The sequence below is a fragment of the Vigna umbellata genome, chromosome 6 (assembly GCF_029865625.1).
Source record: "Vigna umbellata cultivar VRB3 chromosome 6, Vumbellata_1.0, whole genome shotgun sequence".
NCBI lineage: Eukaryota > Viridiplantae > Streptophyta > Magnoliopsida > Fabales > Fabaceae > Vigna > Vigna umbellata.
In genome coordinates, this window is record NC_142170.1 from 24,969,132 (window position 1) to 24,975,752 (window position 6,621).

Sequence of the window (6,621 nt, forward strand, 5' to 3'; positions counted from 1 at the left end):
AAATCTTTGAAAATATAGTAATACTTTTGAAAATATTTATATAATTATAGGTTTCAATTCTATAAAAAATCGAAATCCATTCTTCTACCTAAAGTTAAATATTTAGAAAAGTTACTTTTACTCTAGAACATTTTTTGACTCTCCTGCTATGAACTCTTTGTTTCCAGGTATTCTCTTCTTGATTTATCTTTTGGTTTATCTCGTTTGCTTTCTTCATTCGCAAATTCCTTCATTCTTAGGTTCCTTCATTTGTAGATTCTCATCACCATATTTAAAGAGATTTATATTATTTGTTGTTTAGGTTCATTGTATTTATTTATTTACCATTTAAAGAGCTCTGCGTTTTTTCAAAATGAATTGTTTAAGACTATATTCTTAGGTTTCATCTCCTATTCTAAAACCTAAAAATGATATGTTTGATTTATTTCTTTTTGTATATGTATCATAAAAATTGCATGAAAATTTATATTTTTGTACTAGTTCTTAATTTTTACATATGTTGCTTAATATGTTTTGGTTGGAGAACCAAAATAAAATGTGAAAAATAAATAGTATCAAAATCTTTGCATACAGTAGTGGTAACTAGGGATGACAACGGGTCGGGTCGGACACGGATAGTGTCTACCCGCAATCCGACCCGACAAAAAAAAAATCCACCCGCTACCTGACCTGCTACCCGCACGTATACCTGCTTAAAAATATCTGCTGGTATTTTAAAACCCACAGATACCCGTAAATATTTAAAAAAAATATATTTTAATAAATTATTAAAATAAAATTGAAATAGAATTACAAAAATTATATAAAATATAATATAAATTAAATTAAATATAAATATAAATTCAATTTTAATTAAATTTAATCTTGTAAAATATAAATTAATGTTAATTTTAATTAAATTTAACTTAATAAAATATAAATTAAATTTTTACTTTTATTTTTTGCGGGTACGGATAGTATAATATCCGCACTCGACCCGTTTATAAGCGGGTATTAAAATATCCGCTACCCGCGGGTTGCGGGTAGTAAATATCCACGGGTATCAACTATCCGTCGCGGATTTTATCTGCAGATATCTGCGGGCACGGATTTTTTTGCCATCCCTAGTGGTAACACCATCAATAGTCTAAGAAAAAGTTTAAATTTTTTTGTAGTGGTTCAAATGAAAAAAAGAAAAAATTCTTTCTATAACCTTTTTAAGAAAATAAAATTCAAGCATATTTCAATCTCACAAAGATTATATGCACCCTTATATATAGAAACAATATAATATCTTTGCCAAGAACAAGCTGATATATGAAAGTTAAGTTTTCATGAGAATTTATAAAATCTTCGCCAAATATTGAACAATATATGAAAATTAAGTTTTAATGAGAATTTATAAAATCTCTATCAAAATGATGACTCCATGGAGATGGCAAATTTTTTAATAATTAAATGATATGTTACTCTAATATAAATAGTATTGGTGACCTAATTGTCAATACCAAATTTCGTCCGGATTGTTTTTTTGGCTTTTACTGTAGTTTATGTTCCTATTTTTATTTCTATTTTTTTTTTACTGTTTTACTTTATTTTGCTTTCTATCCCTTTATTTTTATTGATTTACTTATTTTATGATTTTTTTTTATTATTTATTTATTATGTTCCTATATTATTTTTATCTTTATTTTTATTTTTATTTCTCACCTTACTTATTCGTTTTCTTTTTTTCTCTTTTTATTGTTATTATTTTATTTTATTTTTATTATTATTTTTGTAGTTTTATTCCATTTATATTCTATTTTGTTCTAATATTATAAAAAAATAAATAAATAAAAAAAAAAGAAGAAAAAGGTATTTTTGTCTTTTAGTAAGATAAAAAAAGAAAAAAGGAGAAAAGAATGTTTGGGAGTTAGGAGACAGGGTACGGGGTGTGCGTGTTGGAAGGGAAGAGCAGAAAACCGTGGCTGCGAGTGGCGGGGTGGCAGAAACGTTTTGGTTTTTACGTACGAAATTGGGTACGGAGCGATTTGGGGGGGACACAGAGGTTTGCGCAAAAACGCAGAGAGAGCAGAGGGAAGGCATTATTATTCTGGTTTTGGAGAGCAAAGAAGGAGAGGATTTCACACACTGTCTCTCGAGCCTTCACCATTGACACTTGCAAAGAAGGACCAGAGACATTATTCACAGCAAAGAGAAGGGAGAAGTCGGCCATTCAAGGGAGAAGGGGATTCATTGGAAACGCAAGCTTACCATAGTAAGTGAATCTTCGAGAGGTAAGTAATGTTGTTTTAGTGAGTTGTTTGCTTGCTCTTGCACATATGCACATATGTATGTTGAAGTTGCTAGGCTTGCCTATGACTGTCTTTGATTCTTTGATTGCTCTTAGTGTTGTGGATATTGGTTCATGTTCACTGTTATCGATCATCATCATCCTCCCCAGACCCACTCCTATCTGCTTCTTTTGTTCCACTTCGATCAAAATAGGCTTCCACGCCTCTGCCCATTTCCAACCATCAACATTGAAATTGAAACAGTAAATGGGATAACAGAGATAATAGAACAGCGTCTTCATCCTCACCGAACCATTCCGTTCTCCACTGGAACCGCCCTCCCAACCACCGAGAACTCCCTCGGCGTGTCACTCCCCCTCCCTGAATCATCAACCATATTCATTTGCCACCCCTCGGCTCATCACTCCCAACCACACGCCCCTGCCAAATCCATTTTCTTCTCCGTGCAACACCTCCTTCGAACCCCATATCTTCCCCTGCCTTCATCTCCGATTCCTTCGAGTCACCAACACCTATAATCTTCATCTTACTCTCCATTCATCATTCGCCTCTGACCACTCTCCATCATCTCCAACACCCGTGAACACCTCCATCAAAGAACATAACCCATCATCCACTGCACCTATCATCGCGCAAAAACACCATTGAGGCCTCTATTTCACTCTTCAGATATCTCCTTCATCCATTCCCAACAACCCAAACACGCCTCACGACCTTCAACAAGAGACCAATACTCTCTTTGCAGGATCCAAACCTGTAAACTGATATCCTTCATACACAATTCCATACCAATGCCATTTTCAAAATTTTTTTTTTAACCCAAACACCCACCAAGGCTGTCCCCGTTATCACTGGCGCCGAATCTGGAGCTTCCCCAGCAACTGCGTGTGTTGGCGGTGAGCCTGGGTCTTGCGTGAAGAAGAAAAGGAGAGGAAGCAGAAACCCGTCTTCCAGCCGCGCGAGAAGAGAAGGAGCTGGCGGACTCTGCTTGGGCTGACGAGGGCTCCGGCGGCACAAGCGGTGGTCGATCTGGCAGAAATGTCAGTGTGCGCGCAGAGGCGGTGACTTTCACTAGGGTTCTTGGTCAGAGAGAAGGAGATGTTGGCCTCATTTGAGAGGAACGGCGTGAATGAGTGAATGAGGATGGGAGGGCAGAACCCCTAGGGGAATTCTAGGTTAGAAACCACCTGGGTGGGCCAAGCCCATAATAAACGCACGTTTTTCGGCCTTTTTTCAACGTTCGTCATCTACCTCCTCTCCGAACGTCCGTCCGGCCACTTCTTGGACGGACCGTTTGGGTGACCATCTCCCCAACGAACGCTCGTCCACAACGAGCGCTCGTCTTTCAGCCTCGTTTCCAAGCGTCCGTTCTCCAATTCCCCACCGAACGCTCGTCCCCCACCGAGCGTTCGTCATTCAGCCCGTTTCCCAGCGTTCGTTCGCCAATTCCCCAACGAACGCTCGTCCCCAACGAACGCTCGTCCTCCAACGAGCGCTCGTCCATCAGCCTCGTTTCCAAGCGTCCGTTCGCCAATGCCCAACGAACGCTCGTTCCAAACGAGCGCTCGTCATTTAGCCCATTTCCCAGTATCCGTTCGTCATCGCCCAACGAACGCTCGTTCCAAGGAGCGCTCGACATTCAGCCCGTTTCCCAGCATCCGTTCGTTGGGAACGAACGCTCGTTCTGAACGAGCGCTCGTCATTCAGCCCATTTCCCAGCATCCGTTCGTCATCCCCCAACGAACGCTCGTCCCAACGAGCGCTCGTCATTCAGCCCATTTCCCAGCATCCGTTCGTCATCCCCCAACGAACGCTCGTTCCAAACGAGCACTCGTCATTCAGCCCATTTCCCAGCATCCGTTCGTCATCGCCCAACGAACGCTCGTCCCAACGAGCGCTCGTCATTCAGCCCATTTCCCAGCATCCGTTCATCATCGCCCAACGAACGCTCGTCATTCAGCCCCTTTCCGAGCGTCCGTTCGTCAGTTCCCCAACGAACGCTCGTCCCCAACGAACGCTCGTACCCAACGAGCGCTCGTCATTCAGCCCCTTTCCTAGCATCCGTTCGTCATCGCCCATTGGACGCTCGTCCCCAACGAACGCTCGTCATGAAGCCTCCTTTCCCAGCGTCCGTTCGACATTTCCACCAACGAGCGCTCGTCATCCACTCTCCTGTTCTAAACGTCCGCTCGTTATCTCCACCAACGAACGCTCGTCATCCAGGCTCCTTTACTCAACATACGTTCGTCATATCACCCACGAACGCTCGTCGTCCAGGCTATTTTTCTCAACGTCCGTTCATAATTCCCCCAACGCTCGTTATTTTTATTTGTTTGTTTTTCTTATTTCATTTTATTCTATTTCATTTATTTTGTCTATCTTATTTCATTTGTTTTATTTATTTCTTTTATTTTTATTTTATTTATTATTTTATTTTCTTCTATCTACTCATTCTACATATTTACTTATCCTAAAATATATATTTAATAATGCAATATTTACAATTTGAATAAAGGAATTTATCAAAATACGTTTTAAAGGTTTAGGCACATGTGTGATCGCACGCATCGTCCTTGTGCTGAAAACCTTTTCTCTTTCTTAATTAAAATTACAAAAAATACGTTTTAAAGGTTTAGGCACATGTGTGATCGCACGCATCGTCCTTGTGCTGAAAACCTTTTCTCTTTCTTAATTAAAATTACAAAAAATACGTTTTAAGGGTTTAGGCACATGTGTGATCGCACGCATCGTCCTTGTGCTGAAAACCTTTTCTCTTTCTTAATTGAAATTACAAAAAAATGTTTTAAGGGTTTAGGCACATGTGTGATCGCACGCATCGTCCTTGTGCTGAAAACCTTTTCTCTTTCTTAATTGAAATTACAAAAAAATGTTTTAAAGGTTTAGGCACATGTGTGATCGCACGCATCGTCCTTGTGCTAAAAACCTTTTCGCTTTCTTAATTAAAATTACAAAAAATATGTTTTAAAGGTTTAGGCACATGTGTGGTCGCACGCATGGTCCTTGTGCTAAAAACCTTTTCTTTTCCTTAAGTAAAATTAACCAAAAAATATGTTTTAAAGGTTTATGCACATGTGTGATCGCACGCATCGTCCTTGTGCTAACAACCTTTTCTCTTTCTTAAACAAAATACAAAAAAAGGTATAAAATCTTCAAAAAACCCGAAAACATCAACAATTTTAAACAACAAATAGTCTTGCTACCCAAAACTACGTGATCCTTGATTCTCCATCAAAAGTGGAGATACGTAGGAGCAAGGACAGTCCTTGTCAGGTTCACTTTCCCAAAAATCCAAATTTATCCATAATCATTTTCCAAACAAAATTTTCTAAACAATTTTCAAACCAATTTTCAAAGCAGTTTTCTAAAAGAACTACGTAACCCTGATTTCTCATTTTGAATGAGAATACGTAGGAGCAAGGTCAATCCTTGTCGGGCTCAAAAAACTAAAAAAAAAATATATTTTGATTATTTAGAATTTTATTTTAGGGATAGTTAAACATTTTGAAAACCACATCAAATTCGCGTATTTAGTTAAAGGTACTGCCTTAGGGCAGGCGTTGTAGGGTGCTAATACCTTCCCTACACGTAACCGACTCCCGAACCCAGAATCTGGTTTTCGCGGACTGTGTCTTATCGTTTTTATGGTTTTTCCGTAGTTTTCCAAAATAAACTATGGTGGCGACTCCAAATCTCTTTTCAAAACCCGTATCTTTTTGGATCGTCGTCCCGTCGCGATTCCGGTTGCGACACTAATAATATCATAAGTACCGATTTTATTATTTTAAAATAGGTTTAATTGGTCTTTTTTATTTCTTTGTATAGTTGAATTAGTTCCTTTAGTTTTTTTTGTCTTTTTTTTCTTAAATGATTCAATTTGGTCTTTCTTTTATATTTATCTAAATGTTGTATTTGTACATGTCACACGTTAGTTATTAATATTTTTATTTTTTATTTTTTTATTTTAAAAAAAAGTATCACATTTCAAATTAAGCTTCTCTCATATTATTAGATTACAAAAATATTCGTTTTCACGAGTATCATTGGATAAAATTTCTAACGGATAGTTGGTACCCACGGATAAAATTCATAATGGATAATTGATATCCAGAGATAATTATTACCTTAGAATAACAAGTAACGAGTATTTTAATACTCACTTATAAACGAGGCAGGTACGAATATTATACTACTTGTACCCATGAATACTTGCTACCCACAAAAAATAAAAATTAATTAATATTTAATCAAGTTAAATTTAATTAAAATTAAAAATAATTTATTTTTATAAAATTAATTAAAATTAAATTTTAATTTATATTATATT